Genomic DNA, 22993 nt, shown 5'->3' on the forward strand with positions numbered 1-22993 from the left:
CCATTGTCTACTTCAGGTTACCAACAGGAAGTTACTGAAAGTGAAGTTAGAAAGAGATGCATAGAAGCATGCCATTTATAGCCTTCCCATCACACAGATACAGTAGACATAAATAATAAAATGTAGTAAAATAATTAGGAAGTGATAAATATAATCACCTATGTTTTTAATGTAATTTTTTATTTCTAAATTTATATAATTTAATTTTTATTAATGGCTATAATTAAAAACTGTCTCATGAAATTCCTAAAAATTTAACCGTTGTTCTCACAAGCCAGTGTGGACCAGCTCCAGCATCCCAGTGGTTCAATTCCAGTGTTCTGCCAGTCTTCTCAGACAACTGAGAACCAATCCAACCCCTGCTCCTTGTTCCCTTTCAAACTTTACAAAAATGTTCCTTCCAAAAGATGTTGGAAACCTAATTTCTGGGTGTGTATCCTACTAGCCCATAAGCTAATTTTTTATTTTTTTTTAAAAAATGAACCTCCTCTTCCAGTAATTATTTAGGCAGTCTCGCTTTAAGGTAATTAAATTTCTGACCAAACTTGCAGTGTATTGGATCTTACAGAACTGAACAATCACTCATGTGTTTGTATTGAGTCACATTTGCTTTAAAAGAATGCATGTACTCTTTAGAAGTTTCTGAAATTACAGCACTACTCAGTCTGGGAATCAATAACTTTGGGTAGAAAGTAAGATGGATATAAGATCATGCATGTGAGCAGAATCAGGTGATCTGTATTTTAACTCCCCCAGCATACACAGTGTAATCTTGGACAACTGATTTCACTTTTTTATTTGAGTCTGAACTTTCTCTGTTATGCAAACTAAGGCTGGTAATAATGCTTGGTATGCTTAAAGTTTGTGAGGGCTAATATTGCTAAAGTTATTTGAAAAGATTGGCTAATGGGGTTTTGGAAATATAGGTCAACGTTTATCATCTTGACATAAATGTGAGACATTAAAGATTGTAATTCCATGAACCTGACATAAACACTGTAAGCTTTGAAAAATGTGCCTAGATTCTTAGGGCAAATTGAAACTACCAACTGAATTTAGCTTTTTAATTTTTATTTTCATTTTCTTTAATGTTCTCTCCCTTTCTCCCTATGCCATAAGTGATTGAGAGGTGATGGCTGAATTTATTCAGACATGGGTTTTTGTGTGTTGTCTTGGATCTGGAATAGACAGACTGTGGTACCAATACCACTATTTCCATTTTTCCTTTCTCTGCCCTTCCTTTCTTACTCTATACTTTCCATCCTCTTTTTTTCCGTCACTCTTCCTTTTTTCTTACTTGCTAAAATACAATGTATACACAAACATTTTAGCCTGGTGTGACCTTTGAATCAGTTTGAGGCATAGTTACATAACAATGTATATGGTTCTCTTTTAAATAGGAGGCAACCTAGATTCTAATGATCATTGAGTCCTTATTTATCAGGCCATTGTATTACCTCATCCTTTTTCTGTTTCCAGGTTGTTTCCAGGCGCTACCTCCCACTTTCCTTATGGGTACACATACCAAAAGACAGCCGACAGCCCTCCTAACATTAATATATCTCTTTAATAAAAGAGACATGAGGGAAGGACATGGGCTGTGGGTAGTTGAGTTCACTCTGATAAAGCATAGCCTTGGCATGATAACTCTTGTTCTATGTCTTCTGTAAAGCCCAATTCAGTTTGTGCTCTAGTCTCATGAGAATGTCAGCCTGGCCCATGGGTCCTTTCAGAGACTGACATATTTCCCTAGTATGAAGAGTCACTGTGACATCTGTTTGCTTAATATCCCAATCTAATTATTCTTCACTAGTATTGTACATAAAGGTAAGTGTTCCAAATCACATCAAGTTGGAAAATATATTTCTCATTTTTTAGTGGAATACCATATTTATACTGAAAAGCTTCTGTTAATGAGTACTTTGTTGAGGACGGTAGTTGTAAAAGGGTCATCTAACCCTGGGTTTTATTTGCCCTTTGTATGTATATGGATTTGAAAGAGAAAACGCTTGCTTTTATATCTGCTAAGATTAGCTACAAGTAATTGTGGTTAGCTTTGCTGAAACTCCTCATCCTAATGATGCAAACAAAAATCACAAAGCACAGAGCTTTAGGTTTCACAGGTGACTCACAAAGACTAGCAATCCATCTTGGAAGTCTTAGCAGGCCTGTTTTTGGGCTGTTCTCCACACATGGCAAGGCTGAAGAATCCCAGGTGTTCTTGCTGAGAGCAAAGTGAGAGCATGAAGATTGCCCTGAGAAGCAAGAACATGCTCATTAAAGTAGGTTTCTGGTGGGAGGTGAATCCAACTGGCAGTTCTGTGTTTCTCCTTGTGGTGACCTCTTTCCTTGTTAGAGAGGGGGTCTGATGTCCAAATGTATCCGGGTTTAATGAGTTGCAGTTCACTGGGGACCCAGAGAGGACAAAAGAGTACCTGCTTGGTGAACCAAGAACAGTATATTGCTTGTTTCCTGGATTCTATACCATTTAAACAATGTAAAAGTTTTTCTTTTGTGAGATCTTTCTATCCCTTGGAACTCTGAAATGGCATATGTAAATATAGGAAACAAGAGCTATGACATAAATGGACTAATCCAGTTGGCTATATTAATGATTTCCTTATGATAAAATCACTAAACTCTTCAAAAATGATTTTGCAAGACCAGCAGACATTCATCTCTCTATTGCAAATGAAGATGGAATAAATCTAGAGAAACTCTTCTCATAGGTCTGCAGATATAGGATGGCTAATCAGGTGAACAATCTTTTAATAATAATAAACTAGGGAATTAGGTCACCATATTGGATTGTTTTATTCTGTCAGATACTTACTAATGGCAAGAATACTTTGTCTTGCAGGGCATATTTCAATGAAATGGCAAGTAAATGTGATTTTGTTTTTTGGTTTTTTTTTGATTTGTGAAATCAAAAGTGAGAAATTATGTATCACGAAATTGTGAATAGCAAAGTGTCAATTTACATATGGTCAAAGAATATAATTTTATATGAAATATAAAGGGTATAATGTCTATATAAGAAAATGCATGGCAACTAAAGCAGTGTCAATGCTTTAAGAAACACCAAGTGTGTATCAGAAGCTAAGCATTAACTTGGCATTAAGTGTCATGAAAAAAGATTTTTTCCTCTGCAATATTTTGAAAGACTTTTCTGTCACTCAAAAAAGTAAGTTTTTTTTTTTCCTGCCAGTATTCTAGAAGTAAATTCAAATGCAATTAAGGGTATGAAAAACTTTTCTACTATTATGAACATAAAAATTAACTACAAAAGAAAATGCTGCAGTAGTTGAAGTCAACACACAACTTCTGAGATCTTATCCCATTCTAAATTTCACACTGAAATGCATGCCCTTTTGTCATCCATTATTGTAGAAGGATCTGTTCATATGAGCTAGTAGGTGGGAGATGTGGAAATACTATGTCTCCTGCTCTGTTAATTTTCTGGGTTTGGTAAAGAAAAACTCATTTTCTTTGGAGATGATCAAATGCTTCCCATACAATTCATGAAAGCCTCAAACAGAACATTTGGGCATATATTCATCTGCCCTCAAGGACAAAATGTCACTATGCATTACTTGGAAGTTTCTTTCATCTTTGGAATTATAATAGATTTTTTTTTACCTTTTCCACACAGGAATATGTTATGATGGTTCAGGAAAATGACATATTAGATGCATAATTATTATGAATGATCACTGTGGAATAAGTAAAATAGATAAGCCCCTCACTGATCTGATGCCCTACCTGTACATCTTTTATCGGACTAAATATTTTAATTGTGGCAACGTCTGTAACAGTTATTTTACAAAGAAATACATAAGATTGATTTTTAGAAAAAGGGAAACACATATTCTCTAAGTATAGAGAAGAATGATACAGTGGTCATTTTTTAAATATTGATTTCTTAAAAGAATGTATATTTGTGTTTATTGAACATAGAAAAGAGAATTTTTAAGTTATAAGTGATATAAATTGCTATGGCTTTCAGCTAGGGAAAAAAACCAATATTTTTCCCCAAATATTTTACATTTAAATGTTTGAGCATCCTAGAACAGGACAGCTCAGTTTTTTCTGGAATATGTCTATTTTTCTTAATGATATATATTACAAGCAAGTGTCACAGTGAGTTCAACTCACTTTTAAAATTCTTAGGAGATTACAAGATGGAGAGCTACTTAAACACCAGGGAAGAAACCTCAATTATTCAGAAACAACCACCTTTTTTAAAAGCTTCATCTAAATGAGGATTTTTGTGTAATGTAAATGAACTCCTTTTACTAAAAGTAGACGTTCACCATTGTTATTAACACTTTACCCCCAGGAGGTACAATTGCCCCCCCCCCATGCTAAGTAGTAACACAAAAATGCACAGCGATTGTTCTTCTTAGAAAAAAAACTGATGTATTCAATTTGTATTTATTTTATTATTTTGCAAAAACACTAGAACAAAAAGAAAAAATACACCATATAAAGTTTCACTCTACACAAAATTAGGCTTCAGAAAGAACTGTTTTCCAGGCTGCCAGATGTTTTTCCCCTTTATAATAAGTTAACAGCAGTGATATATCAAGGATAGAGAGGAATTCACAAATGTATTAAGTCTCCTGCTGCCACTTTAGTGTGTGTGTGTGTTTTTTTTTTTTCTTAGCAAATGAATAAAATTTGTATTTGGTATCTTCTAACTGAAAAGCTATTCTTAAAGATACAGACATTGTTTTTCCATTAGGCTAATTTGTGTTACTCCATTTGCCTCAACCTGTAACTGACAACCAAGGAAAATGAAAAGATTTGCTCTTGCTTGCTTTCATGAGAAAATACTACTTAAAATGAATTTGTTAAGGTTAAATTAGTCCCATAATTTTCCAGTTCTTTTGACGTGGCTCCTAAAAAGTTATCCAAGATTTAAAAAAAAAAAGTCATCCAAGATAAAGAGACGTGTTGATAAAGTCTGGAAGCACAAGAGGGAACTCTCTAGGCAAGAAATCTCACCATCCCAGTGCTGCTTGGTGGTTTGGCACTGGAGAGTTAGAGATGGAAACACGCACACGTATGCTCACACACACATGCACAGGGGCCCTTGCACACACATACAAATACAGTGTATACACACAATATCCCATCGAGCAGATTCTCCTACTGTTATTTGGAATTTCTTTAACAAATATCATGCCACACCAAAATGTGGCTAAATCAAATGTGTTAGAAAAGAAGTGAAAAGGAAGGCCAGCCTCTTTCCTGGAAGGAGTCTGGTGTCTGAAGCCCTTTGCAGTTCTAGTATCAGATCAGTGAAGGTTCTCTTGCCCACTCCTACCATTCTTGCCCATTACTCCTCAAAATGAGGCTAATAATAGCCCCAAGCCTTCACTTTGGTTTTACACATCATCTATTGGATTCCACCTGTAAATGCTTCAGAGACGCCTGGGCAGGAGCCAGGAATATGGGCTGTTATTAAGTGGCATTAAAAGCTCAGAAAATCACTGGACAGAGAACAGGTCAGTATCATTCTCAATGCAATCTTGATATATTGATCAACACCATAAATATTGGAAGATTAGTTGATGTTAAATTAAAGTTAGGGCAAAAACATCATATCTTCTTAATAAAAGAAGTGAAAACTTGTGACAAAACATACTCACAATTTCAACATCCCTAATTGCTTTTCTTTTAATCTGGCTTACTCTAGGAGTAAGATGCTATCTTAATGATCACTGCTGTTTTACACATTTTAATTAATGTTTTAAGTGTTGTATTTCTATCCTGAGGCAATTTTATAAAGGAAACTATTTTCAACAAATAAAACACGTTACCCCAGCAGCTCTTCATCTTAGGTGGCTGCACGGGTGGAATTGAGAACGGTTCCCTTACCCTCATGCATGCCGAGAATACTTGTTATGAAGTGTAGCCAGGGCCAACATGCTAATGGATGTAGCTGAGGAAGGGCTCTGGCTGAGACCATCCTTTCATGTCGCTATGGCCCTGGTCACCAAAAGCCTGCCCTGGACTTCCCATGACACAAAGCCATAGAATAGAAAGGGGAAGGTAAGAGGCAGGCTTTATTCTAGAGCCGAGGCCAAGACAAGTTTCAGTGAGGTGCTTTTTGGATATGCCTGGCACAGAGTGGACACTCATTAAATGTTCAACTGAGGTTAAATCAGTTTGATACAGGGCAAAGGGGAGGAAAAAAGGAGACAGAGCACTGGGGTTAAAATTGCTGTGTACTAACGTAGTATTAAATGTGCTGTTACTAATGAGCAGTCGATTGTGTATCTGATAGCAAATATCTTAGATCATAGTATCTATCTATGAGTTGTATGGCTTAACTGCCTTTCATTTTTTAAAAAAGATATTTATTTATTTATTTATTTATTTATTTATTTATTTAGAGAGAGCAAGAGCACACAGCGGGGAGGGTCACAGGGAGAGAGAAAGAGAGAATCTCAAGCAGACTCCCAGCAAATTGCAGAGTCCCGCGGGGGGCTGGATCCCACAACCCGGAGATCATGACTCGATTGGAAATCAAGGGTCCAATGCACAACTGACTGAGCCATCCAGGCACCCCTGGAAGTTTTTTCCTAATTATATTTATTTTGTAATTAGGGAATTTGTCCTACCCTAGAAACTGAGATCCACATGCTAATGAGGGAACAGTGAAAAATTGAGAATTTCAAGTGAAATGAAAATCTCTTTAGGCTGGGAACCAACTTACCAGAGTCTGACATCCTTGTAGCTTATAATAAAGGTATCACTTCCAGTTAAGATTTGTGGTGCTCATCCCGGACCTCAGACTTGATCTTTAAAGAACATCAAATATGACAAATGAACTTTGAGAGAAATATATTTAATGACTAGTTTGCTGACATCCACAGGTAAGGCAAAGAAAATTGCCAGTTCTTAAAAACAAAACAAAACCAAAAAAACACCACTATTTTGCATCTGCTCTCCCTCCTCAGCAGCTGCCTGGAGGGCCTGGTTCCGCACGTAGGGGAAGGAGTCCTTCAGGATGAGCCCTGCACCCACGCCTGGGGACCCTGGGCCATCTATCTGGAGCCAACACAATGGGCCAGAGGAGTCTGCTCCTAACTTGTTAAAATGCTCTGTTTGTATCTAGTGAGATAAATATTTACTTCCCTTAACCTTTACTTGTATATGATGATTTTACTCGAAGGGTGGAAAAAAAAAAACTGCTTTGCAGAAATAGAAGTTTTCTGTTAAATGCCCAGAGTTCAACGTTAAAAACAAACAACCACCCAAAAACCCCACAAACTCTATATAATGAACATCTCATCCGTTATTACAGAAGTAGTTCTGCTTCAATTTCTCCCTTTCCTGCTTCAGGAGTGTTTGCGAAAGGCCAGTAACTACCCTGAATGTCTATAAAATGGTATCAAACACAAACCAGCATTTAAAAGACACGAGCTCATGTGAAACACTGAACAGAGCATTAATTACTTGTTAAGAGTAATTAATGAAAATGACTGAATTTAAACATGTTCAAAGACTTGGAAAAGACTCATTCCGAGTTTCCTCCCAAACACAAATCCAAAATATGAACTTGTATTTGATGTTTGATGTCTGCAGCCTAGACTCTAGTTTAAACTTGTTACATAAGAAAGGCAGGGCTATAGAGTTATTAAGTGCACATTCGAAAAATATTTTAGAAAATGTAATGAGTTAAAGTCTCCTACATTTTTGTAGTTGTGAATAGTTTACTATTGAATGATTGCCTTTCTTGATCACAGCATTTCATAACCAGTTTACATGTGATTAAATTGATCTATCAGACAGTTTTCAGAATACATTTTCTGGTTTGGTAACAGAAACAATTCTTTTTTCTGTCCCTCTAAAACCTTGTTATTCAAAATGTAATCAGTGCACCAGTACAGCATCTGCATTGAGGCTGTTAGAAATGCAGAATCTCAGGCTCTAGCCCAGAGCTTCTGAATCAGAAAAGGTATTTTAGCAAGCACTCTAGATGATTTATGTGCACACTGCATTTTGGGAAGCACTGATCTAAAACACAGCTACACATATTTCTTACAAAGGCAAGATGGGATTTTTAATTCTCAGAACTAATTATTAAAGTTAAACCAAAAATATTTTTAAAAATTCCAAATTTTAAACTTTTAATTTTTAATCAATTCAATATGAGTATAACAGACTTTTAATGCAACTCTAATTTTTTTCCTAGAAATCCCTCCATATAGTTGGAAGTTCATCATAATAGTCCCAAACAACATATAACAAGCAAATCACAAGTTATAGAATAAAAGAAAAATTCTTGATGACAATTATTTATAGCAACAGCAAGTTTTCTCTGATACAATATTTTTTAAATGGGCCAGGTTTATTATTTTGCCCTCATTTAGCAAACACTTTGTGCCTTGTACGCGGTATTTTCAGAATTCATGATAACAGAATTATGCTGTAAGTCCTTCGGCAAAATTGCAAAAAGTTTTGTTCAGAACAAGAGTAACTTCTACTGGATTGCGATTGTCTTTATGGAAGTCCAAAACAAAATTTAGGGTTTGCTCATTTTTACAGAGAAAGAACAACTGCTCTGTTTATTCTGACATAATCCCCCTTCATTTTCTAAAATAAACTAAAACTCCTAATGAATAATATGCTTGTATCCTGAAGAACACATTATTTAAATGATAATTGAGAACTGTAATATAGCATTTTACTGTCAAATCATGAAATCAGATTTATTTGGTTCACTTATATGTGCCAATTACACATTTCAACCTAAATTTAAATATATAATGCATCATCTTCAAGCCTTTAAAAATAAGCTTCAGGGGAAAAAAAAAAACTTAAAGGACAATAGTGGTCTGAAGATTTATTCATTTATTTCTTTTTCCCAATTTTTTGAATTTCCCAAATATTTAACAATAAAGAATTTATTACTTCATAATAAAAAAAACCTTTTATTTTAAAAAGAACAGAAAATTGCTTCATCTCTAGGTAAAACTACAAAATAATTGCATATTAAAATACAATGTGCATTTCTGATTAGGGTTCTTCTCATCTGCAAACTGTCCATAACATCAAATCTTTTAAATATAGAGATGCTTAAATGAGAGTCAGTTAATCAGAGGCAAACTGCCTTATGTAATTAAACTTGTTAAGCAGTTATGTAAAGTTTAACCAGCAGTGGTAATAAAATGCATAACAGTCTGTCCACTCTTTCTGACTTTGTAAATTATATATTCTTGATGACAGGATGGAGAAAATTCAAAAAAAGAGAGTGAAACCACAAGAAAGTATATATTTATATACTTTCAAATATAAACAAGAAAGTTATATATATAAATATGTATATATATATGCATATATATATATATTCTTCAAAGAAGAAAGCATAGTTTTGATTATAGTTCCCCTACTCAAAAACCTTCAACTGTCACCATTTCTTATTGAATAAATTCTAAACTCTCAAGTTCAGCTACAAAGTCTTCCATGATTTTGTCCCAAACAATCTTACCAGGTACTTCCCATTGTTTGCCATCTTCTCTTCTCTTTGCTCCAATCAAACCAAACCATTTGCTAGTTCCCTATATAATCTGAGTTTTTCATTCCACATTTATGTTCACACTGTTTCTGTTGATTGGCATGTTCTCTCTCCAACGCTACTTCACCCCCTCACCATAACCCCAACCTGCCAGGAAAAATCCTATTCTGTCAGTTAGGAGGCTTATAGCTTCCTGTAACAGAATAGCCAACTAACTGTGCCTTAGACAATACAGATATTTATTATCTTACATAGCAACAAGTTCTGAGATAGAAAGAGCCATATGCTTTTATATCATTCTACTTCGCTATCTTCATGTTGGCCATTGTCTTCAGGCTTGTTTCCTTATAGTCACAAAATAGCTGCCACTGCTCCTGGCATCATATCCTCACATATCTATGCCAAAAGGAATAGGGAGGGGAATTCCTCTCATCTATCTTTTTTCAAGGGAAAGGAAAACCCTTTCCAGCATGCCCATCTCTGTTTCAAAGAAGGTGGGAAATGTTAGCATCTAGCATTTTCAGGCTCCAACATGGGAGGTGGACTGTACTGTCCAGAGGGAGGAACAAGGAATGGGATGGCTGTTATGTAAACAACCAGCGGTTGCCTCTTGTCCTCCAAAGCCCAGATCCAATGACATTGACTCCATTAAGCCTTCTCCAAGTCATCCAGTAAAAGTAATCTCTCCTTTGGTTTTGCACAACACTGTGTATCTTTTATATTCACATTTTTCTTTGTATCACAATGATCTGTGCTTGCCTAATTTTAACTATGAGAACACATAGACTCTATCTTCTTAATCTTTTATTCTTCATATCCTCTAGCAGAGTCCTTGACCCTTAGAAAGTCTTGAATAAATATTTCCTGAACTGAAAACCTCACTAATTTGAACCACAGATGATTCACTTTAGATACCGGGGGAGAAAGAAAGAACCCAAAATGAAATTTAGGACTTTCACCATATTGGCAATTAATATAAACTCTGCTTTTTCTTTTTTTAAAGATGTTATTTATTTATTTGACAGAGAGAGAGAGTGAGAGCAGGAACACAAGCAGGGGGGAGTGGGAGAGGGAGAAGCAGGCCTCCCGCGGAACAGGGAGCCTGACACGGGGCTCGATCCCAGGACCCCGGGATCACGACCCGAGCCAAAGGCAGATGCTTAACGACTGAGCCACCTAGGCGCCCCTAAACTCTGCTTTTTGATAAGGAAACCATATGGGTAAGAGTCAGAAACAAAGTTAAAAATATAGAGGGATTGATGTTATCCTCTCTATTGACAAAAGAGAAGAAAAAAAAAGAAAGAAAGAAAGAAGAGAGAAAGAAAGAAAGAAAGGAAGAAAAGAAAGGAAGAAAGAGAAAAAAAGAAAAGGTTCCCAGAAAATGTGCTATCTTCTAAAGAAGACTGGTACACTTGCTACTGGGTGAAGTTAGGCTCCCAAGGGCTCATCCTAACAGGGTCCCAGACTCAAGCCAACTCAGACCAAAAGGTTTAGGGCTGCCTACTAGGGATGGAGGACTAACGAGCTAGAAGCATTCTGAGTTGCTAAGGATTTCATAGAGAAAGGCTGACATAGCACTTGTGAACTTTAAATATTTAAACTTTTAAGAGGAACAAATTTACCTCTACTGAGTTTTCTGCCACTCACAGCTGAACCTAATCCCAATTAATGCATTCGTTCTCTCCTGGAGACTATCTTAACTTGCCAGAGTCTTTGGAGGTGGTTAGGGAGTCCAGAAGCCATTGCCAGTAGGAAAGTCCTCTTGAGTCCAGCCTCAATCCAGCTTGGAACTCAACTCAGCTTGAAGATTGGCCAAAACTAGTTCCATCTAGTCAAGTACCATACACTGTCTGCACTCACTTCTCTTGATGAAATACTGGCAGAGTGTCTAGTTACTCAAGCAAAACGAAGGATAGTAACAAATTGTCAAAGATCCTAAACATCAACATTGCTGACTGTGTTTAGTAAAATGCCATTTTTCTCTACCTCTGAACTGAAAGAATTAAGTTGGGCCTTCCCAATGCCGGAGCAACTGACCTCCATCCAAGGGGTAGATGAGATACGTGGAAAAATCTGACTTAACAGTTCTTTGCTTTTATTTCTATTGCTACATCTTTTACCAAAGATCATCAGACTAACATTATGGCAACCTACACAAGCAAAACAGTCAAATGTAGGGGAAGAAAAGTCAAGTCAATCTAAACATGCATTTTGTATTTTATCCTAAGAGTCAAGTTCATTGAAAAAGTTGTTTCTTTGGACTGAGCAGTGATTTTGCTGATATGAGCAGTGATTTTGCTGATATGACCAGTGAAGTCAGCTAAAATAATAAGCCTGTTTTATACATAAAGATGCAAGTTATTTGAAAAATATCCTTATTGCAGTCCACAGTTTATAAAGGTAGCAGAGAAGTCCCTAAAGCGAGGCCTTGCTAAAGACACTAGGATTAACACCCTGGCAGACACACAAGAAGGGCAGGAATCCTTGTTCTCAGCTTCTCCACCCAGAGGGCAATTGTCCAGCCAAGATCAAGTTGAAAAGACATGACAAATTATTCTAAACTCTAACAGAATTTCACAACCATCTGATTCAAATGGAAATGCAGACCTCAGATCAGATAACTAAGGTCAAAACATTAAAAAAAAAAGGCTTGAAATGTCTGATTTATCTACATTGGTTTTATTATACCGATGTTCAGAATTGTCCAAAACTAAAGTTCACTTTGTGGAAAGCATTTCCCAAAAGTAGATGCAGCCAATAGTTTAAAACCGGTCATTTAAAGTCACGAAGGAAATCTGTGAACCCACTTAGATATTGAAAGTAAAATAGTGACACTACTCTTTTTTCTAAAAGTGATTCTTTTATAAACTACTGTGATTTATTATTTTTTTAATTTTAGATTTGCAAATCTAAAATACATTGAAATGTAGTGATTTTGTGTTTAGAGTTGAACATCAAAATATAAAAAACTAGGGGCACCTGGGTGGCTCAGTCGGTTAAGTGTCTGCCTTCAGCTCGGGTCATGATCTCAGGCTCCTGGGATTGAGCTCCACATGGGGCTCCCTCCTCAGCAGGGAGCCTGCTTCTCCCTCTTCCTCTGCCTGCCACTCCCCCTGCTTGTGCCCTTTCTCTCTTGCTTTTTCTCTGTCTACTAAATAAATAAAATCTTAAAAAATAATAATAATAAACTAAAGACTTGGAAATTGAAATTAACTTAGGTGGGTCACTTACCCAAGAATCCCATATACTATCCTTGTTAAGGAGAGAAATGTATTATATTCTTAATTTCTCTAAGAATATAAAGCATTGTGGTTATTGTGGTACTTGTGAGAAACAATATAGCACAGTGGTTAAGATGTGGACTCTGGAGCCAGATTTAAACTTTAAGACCTGGGGTTCAAATCCTAGCTGTACCACTTACTAGTTGTGTGAACTTAAGCAGATTGTTTAACCTTCAACATTGACTCACTTTCCTCATCTATACCACGTTGTCCCATTATGTCCCATTAAAAAGACAAAATGATTTAATATTAATATAGCACTTAGAATGGTGCCTGGGGCATATTAATTTGACATAATGAATTATGAAATATGTCTCTTATTAAATAAGAATCATTTCCTTAAGTAATACAAAATGTCTCTGCGGTACATAATATAAAGCTAATTTAAAACTACCCTACCTATATGTGACCAATTTACTCTAAAAACCATTAGAACATACAGGGTGCCTGGGTGGCTCAGTCAGTTAAGCGTCTGCCTTTGGCTCAGGTCCTGGGATCCAGCCCCACTTTGGGCTTCTGGCTCAGCAGGGATTCTGCTTTTCCCTCTCCCTCTGCCCCTCCCTCCACCACTTGTGCTCTCTTTCTCTCTCTCTCAAATAAATAAAATCTTTTAAAAAAAAAAAAAGCATAATACCACCCAAAGTTTAATTTGATTAGCCAACATTAAATTACTAAGATTGCAGATTTGTTCAAGCAATCTCTCTGGTAAATTCATTCTCATTAGAACATCTATCAAAGGATGGAAGAGAAAAAAAAAGGGTAGAGTATGGAATGCTCTGACTGTTACGGATAGCCACTCTCCATTCATTCCTTCAGAGGTCGGAACAACTGGCCCTGAGAGCTGACCTGCTAAGTAGTGGCAGCATCTTTAGACTTGACCAGGGAAGCTTTTAATTTTTTTTTAAATTTGAGTGAAAAACCAATATAAAGGACCCTCTTACCTAACTACTGAAATTGTCACTTGTCTGCTGTCTCTCCCTTCATCACTGTCAGAGATTATTCTTCCTGGAGCAAAAGGGTAGTAAAGAGGTCTGACTCCATTTTTTTTAATATTTGACCTCTGACACTTTCAAGCCCCACTTCTCACTCTTCCTCTCTTGCCCCACATCTGCGTAAACCAATAAGAAGACCCCAGCATTCCTTCCCTTGGTGGGGGGGGGCGGCGGGGAGGGAGTCCAAACAAACTTAGGGAACCCTCACCCTGGCCCCACCCCCTAACCACAATAAAAATCAGAGATACTCTCTGCCTAAGCCATTCTAGACCAGTTTAGATGTCTGCTCTCTCCAGGAAGTCCCATTATGTAAGTAATAAACCTTTTCATACTCTCTTGGGGTTTGTGTGTGGTGTCATAAATCTTAAAACCCAAACCAATTGAGGGTGGGGAGGTTGATCCCAGCCTCCGTGGGGCAACCAAAAACAACTGGAGCAGCAAGTAGTGTTGTGTAGTTGATGACTGCATGACCACCTTTGAAGGGAGTCTTCCTTCCTTTGCTCTTGGCTTACTCACTGACTCTGATGCGAGCTGGGGAGCATGCACTTGGAACCACACTGCTGCCTGTTGTCAAGCTTATGCTTTGAGTTGTGCGTGGCAGTGCTGCCTCTGCTGAGTCCTAGAGTTTCTGTTTACAGATTTAACCTAAATTGGAAGTTTCAATAATTAGAGTTTAGGTACAGGATTATGGGATTGGGGTTGGGGTGGTGTCACAGATCTCCTTAAAGTGGTGCTAGGTCATGTGTCTTGGCCCAGATCGATCAGTATGTCTTGGACTGAATCATGTGTCCCAATTCTATGACCTACACTAGGCTCTGGGGGACAGCTCTTACCCTGTGACCATTGGTTGTATAGATCCCACTCTAGAGTGCTCAGGGGAAGACTGATATTCTATGCAGTATACAAGCCCATCACATGGCCACTTGTGGGAGGAAGAGTCTTTACAAATTTTACTTCAGTTCATTTATGCTGTTACGTGCAAATTGGCCTGCCTTGAATAGGGTCCCCTCCAATGAAAGGCTCTAGAATCTGTCCAAAGTACATTATAATAGGCACTCCCATTAATGTTTTCCAGGGACTCCTTCACTTAGAGGCATTAGCAACCTCCTCTCATGCCTCCTAGAGTCTCTGGCCCACCTATGATGACAGTAAGTTGCCCATGAGCCTCTCCTATAAGAAGCTGCCCTCCTTACCTCCAGCTACACACCATTTGAACATCAACTGGTGGCTGCATGTTGGGCTTTTCTGGAAACAAAGGCCCTCAGTCCATGACTCTCCACACCCAGCTGCCCCCTATGCCTTGGATCACTGAGGCAGCACCCAGCAGACTGGGCACAGTCACAGAGGTCTCCTTATTAAAATGGAAATGGTAAGCGACAGCGACGCAAGATGGCAGCTACCACAGGCTCGGGAGTAAAAGTCCCTTGCAATTTTCGACTGTTGGAAGAACTGGAAGAAGGCCAGAGAGGAGTAGGAGATGGCACAGTTAGCTGGGTTCTAGCAGATGATGAAGACATGACACAAGATGGACAGGGATGATAATTGGGCCTCCAAGAACAATTTATGAAAACCAAATATACAGCCTTAAAATAGAATGTGGACCTAAATACCCAGAAGCACCCTCCTTTGTAAGATTTGTAACAAAAATTAATATGAATGGAGTTAATAGTTCTAATAGAGTGGTGGACCCAAGAGCCATATCAGTGCTAGCAAAATGGCAGAATTCATATAGCATCAAAGCTGTCCTGCAAGAGCTCCAGCGCCTAATGATGTCTAAAGAAAACATGAAACTCCCTCAGCCGCCTGAAGGACAGTGTTACAGCAATTAATCAAAAAGAGAAACCACAGACCCCCCCCTTCCCCCCTATTCGATTTAAGCAGTCATTTTCCACAGTAGTACATTTTCTAGATACGTCTTATAGACCTCAAAGTACTGGAAAGAAAGCTCCCATTCAAAGGCAATTTATCTTAAGATACTCTAAAGGATATTAATTTTTGTCCATTCGAAATATGTAAGTTGTGCTATAACAAAAAATAAATAAATAAATAAAATGGAAATGGTACTTACAAGATAGAGCCAAACCTTGGCCTTCTGTAGGAGGAATTGGCTTCCCCGGACCTTAGTCTCTTGCCAGATGTAATGGTGCTACAGAAAGTCATTCCTCTCCCAGACCCACTGGCCACCTGAAGAAAGTATGTGTGTATTTGATTGAAACTCAGGATGAACTGAGTAATCAAAAAAGGGAGTTCATTTACTTCACCTATGGTAAGATCACCATAACATGTGATGGAGCCTTCTAGGTAGCGAATGCTATCTCCAATCAGGACAACCTTGATTAAGGACAAGACTCAAGGGTCAGCACAGTTGGCCAAACTTTATGCAGTCATCTTAGCAATAGACGATGTTTGGCCAAAAATTGGTCCAATGTGCCTGTTTTTACAGAATCTTGGGACATTACCAATTATCTGGCCACTCAGACTAATGGCAATAACAACTCCTTATCCAAGGTTACCTCTTTTGGGCTAGAAAAACTGTGGGAATTTCTTGCCTCAGATACCCACAATAAAAATCAAAGTCACGCATGCCTGTCCATATTAAAGCCAAAATAAAAGGCTTCATCTTATTCCTTCCGGAGTGCCAGACATTACTGATGTTCTTCCACCAAGGCATGTATTTCTCTCCTCAAAGTACACACCACAGACTCCTGAATAAGATATCCAATGAAACTCCAATAAACCTTAATGGCCACATGCTCTAAGCCTCATAGGGAGTCATAATGGCTTACTTAAATGAGTTCAAAATCAATTAAATGAGACATAGCACATTTCAGCCATCCATCAAACATCAGTGGTGAATTATAATGAATCTGACTCCATTTGTGATGTCTGAATACTGACAACGTTCAAGCCCCATACCCTCCCTTCCCACTTTTTGCCCCACATCTGGGCAAGCCCATAAAAATACCTGAGTTTCATCCCTTGGCATCTGCTGGGTAGTTAAAGCCACAGAGACCCAGAACCCTCACTCTGGCCCCACCCCCTAATCACTATGAAAAGAAAGCCATGCCCTGCGCTCCCAGATAATCCCATTATGGGAGTAATAAGCCTTTTCATACCCTCTTGATGCATGTGTGTGATCATCGGTCTTGATATTCAAACTAATTTGAGGAGGAGGTATTTTCTTACTCTCTTGAGGACAACCACAGTTGTGTGTCTCACCCTCCTGCTCAGAGACCTCTGATAGCTCCCCCACTGTCCACTGAATTAAATAGAAACTCTTTATCATAGCTACAGATTTACCTTTCCAGTCTCACTTTCCACCATACTCCTTATAAACATAATGCTTCAAACGTTATTGTGGCCAGAACACACTAGGTCTTTAATTGCCTCCATTCTCTGTGCTTATGCTGTTCCCTCTGTCTTGAGTTTTCTCTTCCACTCACCATCTCTATTTGCCCCTTCTTCAAAGTCATCTTAAAAGCGAACTCTTCCATAAACCCTTTTCTGAGTCTTTCAACCAGACAAACCCTCTTCCTGCTTTGAACCCTGTACCACACTGTTTGAATCTCTGGTAGTGCTTTATCATGTTCTACCCTATAACATAGTCATTCACATCTTATTGCTCCTAAAGCTCAAGGGTTGAGACCATGCGCCCTGGAAACAGACATGAATGAATGAATGAATGAATGAATATCTCACATCTGATTCTTGCTACCTAGTTGCCAGTGGGCAAGTTACCTCTCCTCGCTAAGCCTCAAGTCCTTCCCAAATGAGAAGAAATAAAATCTTACATATGAAGGGTTTTGCCTACATCTGATTCATACTCAACACTCAATAAAATGCTAGCTATTATCATACTTATCCTCTACTGGATCAGAAACAATTTTATGTCAGAAACTCATTTTTCAATCCAATGCAACAACAGTGCCTGGTATATAGAAAGTATTTAATAAATATCTATTGAATAAATGGTTCATAGGACTTCACTGAAATTTTAAAGTAAATTAACAGTAAGATTAGGACAATTAAATCACATGCATGGAATCTAAATCAATTCTAAATATGCAGATACAAATCATCTAAAAAGAGTAGAATTCAGGCAAAGACATAGGTTTGTCTTGAAAACTGCTTGCTAACTTGTAACTAGCTAAATTAATTTCCAATATTCCTCCACACCCCACACCACCTCTCCCAACCCTGTAACCTATACACGTGTGCACATACACACACACGCACAGACATACACAGACACTTTCAACTGGGTTATGGGCTTAACTGTTCCCTAATTTTGTTATTTTAACAAAAAGTAGACATTGTGGATTAAAAACAGTGACAAGTTAATTGGCAACTTAAGGTTTCTTTCTGTTCAAAATCCTGTTCACAGACCATTCAACACTCTGTAAAAAGTTTGATGTGAGATTTAAAATACATAGTGAACTATGCTGGTCTATGTTTAATATTCCTAATTTAGATAGACACCAAAAATATTTTTAGGGGTTAGAAAAAAGATATTATACCTTCTGATGCAGTAATTCTCCTTCAAGTATCTACTTGAAGGGAAAAATGAAAGCTGTAGAACACAGGGAGGTACAACACTGTTTATTAGAACCTTAGCTAAAATTTCAAAAATGTCCTATATGTGTAAAATATGTGATTGCCTGTGTACTTTAAAACCAGATATAAAATTGTTTTTAATGATACTGGGGAACGTTGACAACACTGGAAGTAAAAAGGCAAGATACAATGTGATATAAACAAATGGCAGTTTATCTCAATATTGAAGCCTTTTTTCTGTAGTGATAGGATAACTTATGGTGTTTTCCCCTGTATTTTTTAAATAATCTACAAGAAACATGCATGAGTTAATTTTAAAATGTCTCTTAAATGTTTAATAGCCATGTGATTGCCATGACCTGTAAGAATAACCAGAGAATGTCTAAGTGAAAGATAAAGTCCTCTTTGAAAACAGTTCACTAACTGTATTTTAATACAGAAGCTATCTCATACAAAGAAATGTATATTTGCAAATTGACCCACCTAATGTTTCAGTCAGTCCAATTCTCCTGTGTGCAAATAGTCACCTTGAAATGTGTATCATGGTTCTTCCTGGGAGAAGACACAGAAGTAGAATAGGACTATGGGGGTAGAGAAGTAGGGAAATTTATAAAATTCCATTTTTAAAAGAAGCCTATCTTGATAACATCCTCAGGTTCTTTAAAACATATTATTAAATATTTACTTTACACAAAAAGTATTACAGGGAGTCCTATTTTAAGGCTCTACTTCCTTAGAAACAACTGTATTCTTACATTAACCACATTAAATTGTGAACTACATTAAACTTACATTAACCACATTAAACTGTGAACCACAAATAAATCCTATTATCATAAAATGTCCGCTAAACATAAACTGCATTTGTTTCTTATAAACATTTACATACAAGTTTGTGATAGAGTAATCGCAATCCTGAACCTTAAGCCATATTTTCATTTTAAATAGCAAAGCAAACCTAATTTCCCATGTGATACATTAAAAGGCACTCATGATAGATTTTTCTTAAAATTCACATAAGTGAGAAACCTTTTGTGATCTGTGGTATACATACTACAGTGAGGACACAGGGACTGTCATGTTTGGTCCTGCGTAGGTCAAGACAGTAAACTAACACATCACCAGCACTGCTGCCAGGATTTGGCCCATCAGCTCGCTGGTTTTCCTGCGTGGTAGAGATTTGCACTGATTTAGATTCCATTTGGTCTAGGCCCTCAAAGAATGGGTGCTAGCATGCACCTGGAGCAGGCACAGGCCAGGGGACTAGACCTGAGCATGCAAAATTGACCGTCTCCATGGTCATGAACTTGGTCTCATTTGTTTAATGTTCTCACCAGCTGAGCTAACTCATTTTTTTAAAGATAGAATTACACAAGCTAGCACAGCTTCCCAGAGTTTTATTTTTCTTTTCAAAAGAAATACCACCATTAAATTTCCAAAATAGTTCCTATCACAGACTCAGAGGAGCTTTATGGTAGTATGATTGCTATGAAAAAGATTATCTCAAACATATTTAAGGCGTATTGAGGGGTCTGAATTGTAGTAATTTTTAACGCAATGGAAGTGAAATTTAGATCAAACCAAAACATATTGAATGAGTGCAAAGCAAAAACGATAAAACTAATATATTCACAGCAATTGCCTTTTATATTAGACATGGGAACTGAAAGATCTGAAGGTAGGTAATTAGTAATGCCATCATGTGGCGAAAAGAGCATGAGAAAGGAGAGTTGGGAACCCTGAGATCTAGTCCTGCTTGTCATTATGTAACATAATGTTATGTCACAATTATCAGTTTCTTCATCTGTAGCCTAGAAAATTGGGCTTGACACATCTAAGAGCCCTTCCAATTTTGAAATACTGAGTTCTTACTCCTGTCAAAAGTATATAAATCACATATTAAATATTTTTAAAAATCTAGATTTTTTTAACCATGACCAAGTTAGAGCTGCTAAAATGTTTTAAGATAAAACACAAATGAAGCCAGTTTGCATTTTTTAATCATTTATAAGGACAAGAACAGAAAAATAATTGTACAAAACATCCTCAAAGGACTGTTTTTCTCCATCTCAAAGAAGACAGGATCACCTGGACAATATAGATTATGTTTTCTTAATTATTTCTAATGCAGCACTGCAGTATTACTGAAAGATTTTAAAAAGACATTGTCAAGGTATTTTTCATATATTTTCTAGAAATATAATTTCCTCCCTTCCCTCTCTTTTACCATGAAAAATCCTCGCACAAGTATAAAAGTGAAACCTGAATCTCATCTAATAAATGTCAGTCTTCACTTTATGGTGCTGCTTTCTGAAGGCTGAATGACTGAATGGATTTTGGAGCAGGAAGAAAGCACATGCCAAATTGTTTTTAACCTTGCAAAGCCTCATGGTTGTCTCTCTTAGTGTAGTCTTTGGAGAAAACATTTAAATGGAAAGCAGAAATGATATGAAAGACTCCCAACCTAGAGCTGCAAAGCCAGTAATGTCCTCAAGAAGGTAAGCCCTGTATTGGAACATTAGGCCAAAAGGGCAGAGTAAAACAGAATCCCTAAGGAAATAATCACAGTTCATTGGAGCCTTTTTTTTTTTCTTACATCTACTTTAATTAAAAAGACAGAAAACAAAGATATGTTGTTTCTAATTAAATACTGAGCATAATCCACATTTGCTGCCAATCAAGATAATGTAAAAGAATTTACCAGTCGTGATTTACTCATTTATTTCAATCCTTTCCCCACTTCTGAAAAAAAAAAGGAAATCTTGTCTATTATTGACAGTATCAATCTACATAGCTCCTTTTCCCTTAAAAATTTTTATTGACTGTGCTTCAAACTCTCCCTATTTGTCAGAAAAATCCATCAGCCATAAGGTATGACTGTGCCCTACAGGCCACCACTGAATCACAGGGGGCAGCAAAATTGATGAAATATATATATATATATATATATATATTCATGTATCAAACTGAATGGTTCCATGCAGAGAGGATGGTTACAATTCACAGTCAAATAGTGTATTATCTTATAATCTTGCACTTTAAATAGAAATTTATTGGACATTTTAATAGCTTTTTAAATTGAGGGATTTATCAAGTGCTTGTATTTTTCTAACTTTCTTCAAATGAAACTTGTAAAGGATAAATGAAGGGTGTTTCTGCTGAAACAGCTTTGTTTCAAACTGAGGAAATATACTTTCCTCAAAACTTTTTTCTCAAAAACTTATTTTGGTAGGTAATATACTTAAAATTTTTTTTTATTATGTTATGTTAATCACCATTACTTTAATTTTCTAAATAAATTTTCAAGTTTATAAAATAAATTTTTTAAAATGGATTACTTTAAGTTTTTAGGATTAGTAATGCATAATGGTACTAAAGATCAGTGTTTAAAACACTTAAAGTTATGATACTTTTAGTTTTATTTCATTTTTCCTATATACCCTTATACTCATTGGATTTACGTAGCACCTATCTTCTAAGGAACTCAGACTGTCTTAGGAGTTTCTAGACTTAGAGTATTACGACTGCACAGTAACAGCTGTTTCCAAACAGTAATATTTTTTTGTCCAAAGAATGTTCTATTGCCATGTATTGGAGAATAGCAAGGAGTGATGTGACAGAAAAGAGAGCAGTACCAAGTTGGGAAGTTCATACAGAGGAAGAAGCAAGGGGATGAAAAAGCAAGAAATGGTTACTTCAAAAAAGCCATCCACCTAACAGGCAAAAACACCTTCACTTTATTCCGGATCCTGCTTCAGTGAGTGAATGAGAAAAACTAGACTAATGAAATCTACTGCTCTCCTGGATCTTAGCTAGAGCTCGGTTTTCAACTGTTAAGATTATCATGGGATGAAGAAGAAATAATTCTTCTAAATAGACTATAAGTATTACAATTTGTTTTCCACAGAATCAGCAGACTTACCAGTCAAAGTCTATCAGTTTATTTCTGAGATGGTGTATGTGCCCTTATTTATTAGATGTTTTCACTATTTTTGGCAGGCTAATACCTTCATCATTCCTAGGAAATAATGGCAGCCAGCCAGTTTATGAATTCCTGGTGAACACTTAAAATGTTTAATGGAATATTAAGTACCATATATTTAACCTTTCCTTGGGTAATTAATTATAGGATCTGAAATATCTCCTATAAGTAATAAATACTATAATATTTCCAACTTAATCTAGTTAAAACTTCGTATTATGACTACAGAGTCTAAAGGAACAGATTCATAAATTTTTAGCCCTATTTTGAAAACTTCTCAATTTAACTCAAAGAAGGAATAGGTAAAGATCTCTAGAACCTAAAGGACTGCAGTCCTATTTCATTTATAAAAATACGGCAATGTAAATTTTATTTCAAATATAAAACACTGTAGAACATAATCAATTTAAAGAGAAAGAAGGCCCTAAGACTTATTGATGCAAGTTTACCTACACTGTATGTTAAGCAATAATGGCTAATGTCACTTTATATAATAGCTTGGAGAGTAATGGAATTTACTTTTAGGCTTCATTGGCAAATAAACTGAAAAAAAAAAATCTTGTCCATTATCGATAGTATCAATTGATTAAGCAATTGCTGTTATTTACACCTACATGTGATTTATTCTTCACACAGGTGTATATACTAATATAGA

The 22993-nt window shown here is 36.7% G+C and overlaps 1 pseudogene; it reads left to right on the forward strand.

Annotated features, from left to right (window-relative positions):
- The first annotated feature begins 15082 nt into the window (after nucleotides 1–15082).
- On the forward strand, nucleotides 15083–15631 carry LOC116635441 (annotated as a pseudogene).
- The last annotated feature ends 7362 nt before the right edge of the window (nucleotides 15632–22993 follow it).

Source organism: Phoca vitulina, unplaced genomic scaffold, assembly GCF_004348235.1.
Source record: "Phoca vitulina isolate PV1807 unplaced genomic scaffold, GSC_HSeal_1.0 scaffold11, whole genome shotgun sequence".
Taxonomy (NCBI): Eukaryota; Metazoa; Chordata; class Mammalia; order Carnivora; family Phocidae; genus Phoca; species Phoca vitulina.